Source organism: Anomaloglossus baeobatrachus, chromosome 4 (genome assembly GCF_048569485.1).
Source record: "Anomaloglossus baeobatrachus isolate aAnoBae1 chromosome 4, aAnoBae1.hap1, whole genome shotgun sequence".
Taxonomy (NCBI): Eukaryota; Metazoa; Chordata; class Amphibia; order Anura; family Aromobatidae; genus Anomaloglossus; species Anomaloglossus baeobatrachus.
This window is the reverse complement of record NC_134356.1, coordinates 95145046-95148450: the sequence shown is the minus strand read 5'-3', so window position 1 is coordinate 95148450 and position 3405 is coordinate 95145046.

Genomic DNA, 3405 nt, shown 5'->3' with positions numbered 1-3405 from the left:
GCTATAGTCCCACTAGTGCAAAGACATTAGCAGAGCACATCTGCCTGCATTGCACACTACAACTCATTCTAACCAAGCCATTATACTAGCAAACACTCAGTGTACCTAGTGGCATCCTATACGTGGCTATTGGACTTTGCTATAGTCCCACTAGTGCAAAGACATTTGCAGAGCGCGTCTGCCTGCATTGCACACTCCAACTCATTAAAACCAAGCCATTATACTAGCAAACACTCAGTGTACCTAGTGGCATCCTATACGTGGCTATTGGACTTTGCTATAGTCCCACTAGTGCAAAGACATTTGCATAGCGCGTCTGCCTGCATTGCACACTCAAACTCATTTTAACTAAGCCATTATACTAGCAAACACTCAGTGTACCTAGTGGCATCCTATACGTGGCTATTGGACTTTGCTATAGTCCCACTAGTGCAAAGATATTAGCAGAGCACATCTGCCTGCATTGCACACTCCAACTTTTTTAAACTAAGCAATTTTACTAGCAAACACTCAGTGTACCTAGTGGCATCCTAAACGTGGCTATTGGACTTTGCTATAGTCCCACTAGTGCAAAGACATTTGCAGAGCACGTCTGCCTGCATTGCACACTACAACTCATTGTTACTAAGCCATTATACTAGCAAACACTCAGTGTACCTAGTTGTATCCTAAACGTGGCTATTGTACTTTTGTCTATTCACAGTATTGGAACGATATTTGCAGCACGTCTGCCTGCATTGCACACTCTAACTTTTTTAAACTCAGCCATTTATAGTAGCAAACACTCAGTGTACCTAGTTGTATCCTAAACGTGGCTATTGTACTTTTGTCTATTCACAGTATTGGAACGATATTTGCAGCACGTCTGCCTGCATTGCACACTATAACTTTTTTAAACTCAGCCATTATACTAGCAAACACTCAGTGTACCTAGTTGTATCCTAAACGTGGCTATTGTACTTTTGTCAATTCACAGTATTGGAACGTTATTTGCAGCACGTCTGCCTGCATTGCACACTCAAACTTTTTTAAACTCAGCCATTTATAGTAGCAAACACTCAGTGTACCTAGTTGTATCCTAAACGTGGCTATTGTACTTTTGTCAATTCACAGTATTGGAACGTTATTTGCAGCACGTCTGCCTGCATTGCACACTCAAACTTTTTTAAACTCAGCCATTTATAGTAGCAAACACTCAGTGTACCTAGTTGTATCCTAAACGTGGCTATTGTACTTTTGTCTATTCACAGTATTGGAACGTTATTTGCAGCACGTCTGCCTGCATTGCACACTCTAACTTTTTTAAACTCAGCCATTATACTAGCAAACACTCAGTGTACCTAGTTGTATCCTAAACGTGGCTATTTTACTTTTGTCTATTCACAGTATTGGAACGATATTTGCAGCACGTCTGCCTGCATTGCACACTCTAACTTTTTTAAACTCAGCCATTATACTAGCAAACACTCACTGTACCTAGTTGTATCCTAAACGTGGCTATTGTACTTTTGTCAATTCACAGTATTGGAACGTTATTTGCAGCACGTCTGCCTGCATTGCACACTCAAACTTTTTTAAACTCAGCCATTTATAGTAGCAAACACTCAGTGTACCTAGTTGTATCCTAAACAAGGCTATTGTACTTTTGTCTATTCACAGTATTGGAACGTTATTTGCAGCACGTCTGCCTGCATTGCACACTCTAACTTTTTTAAACTCAGCCATTATACTAGCAAACACTCAGTGTACCTAGTTGTATCCTAAACGTGGCTATTTTACTTTTGTCTATTCACAGTATTGGAACGATATTTGCAGCACGTCTGCCTGCATTGCACACTCTAACTTTTTTAAACTCAGCCATTATACTAGCAAACACTCAGTGTACCTAGTTGTATCCTAAACGTGGCTATTGTACTTTTGTCAATTCACAGTATTGGAACGTTATTTGCAGCACGTCTGCCTGCATTGCACACTCTAACTTTTTTAAACTCAGCCATTATACTAGCAAACACTCAGTGTACCTAGTTGTATCCTAAACGTGGCTATTTTACTTTTGTCTATTCACAGTATTGGAACGATATTTGCAGCACGTCTGCCTGCATTGCACACTCTAACTTTTTTAAACTCAGCCATTATACTAGCAAACACTCACTGTACCTAGTTGTATCCTAAACGTGGCTATTGTACTTTTGTCAATTCACAGTATTGGAACGTTATTTGCAGCACGTCTGCCTGCATTGCACACTCAAACTTTTTTAAACTCAGCCATTATACTAGCAAACACTCACTGTACCTAGTTGTATCCTAAACGTGGCTATTGTACTTTTGTCAATTCACAGTATTGGAACGTTATTTGCAGCACGTCTGCCTGCATTGCACACTCAAACTTTTTTAAACTCAGCCATTATACTAGCAAACACTCACTGTACCTAGTTGTATCCTAAACGTGGCTATTGTACTTTTGTCTATTCACACTACTGCAAATCTATGTGCAGCACCTCTGCATGACAACCTCGTGCTCTGTTTTTAATAAGCTATAATGATAGCACAAAATACTGCCATTTTGTGGCATCATAGAACTGGCTGTTGTATTCCATTAGTGCCCCACTGGTGACAAGCTATTTCTAGCACCTCTACATCACACCCTCATGCACATTTAGCTACGCTAATGTTATAGCAAACTCATGGAATTCATTGCTGCATTTCATAATTCGGAGGGATAGAAAGTCAGGCTTCCTTTAGCTTTTCCTTCTGTTCATAGACAGCATCTCCAAGACAAATTTCCCCTCCACGTCTAAGTGTGGAGAGGCAGCTAGTGCGCATGCGTGTGCCGATGTACCCCAGCTGCAGCATAATTACAGTGTTTCGCCTAGTGAGTATGCTCAGCCTGACTGTGCCATTCCTGACGCTAAGTCTTCATTTCGGGATACAGCGCATGCTCCCACACTAAGTGTGAAAAGCCTCTTTGCACAGGTGCTTGCATTCTGTGCCGGGTCTAAGTCCTGTTTTGTGCCTAGACACCATGCTAAAGCTGATAGTCTTTTTTCAGAGACTGTATTTCATGCTACTGAGCATGCTCAGGCACTTCCTGCATCAGAGACTAGGTCCGGTAATGAACTCTTTGGCCCTGGCCCTGATGTGGGGGTCCCATATAGACCACAGGGCATCAGGTGTCCTCCCAAATGGCTTGCAGAGGCCCACACCTATGACTTGTCACCGCATTATTGATGGTCAGACGATGACTGGTGAGGTGTTTGGGTCATGGCAGCCATGAGGTCATCATTGAAGTTGCGTTTCCAAATAGGACGCTAGTTATGCCACTCATGACGTGTCACTCTGCTTTTGTCTCCAGGAGGTGCATTGTGGTTCACCCTGGTTTGGGGCGGACCCAGGTTATAAAAGGGG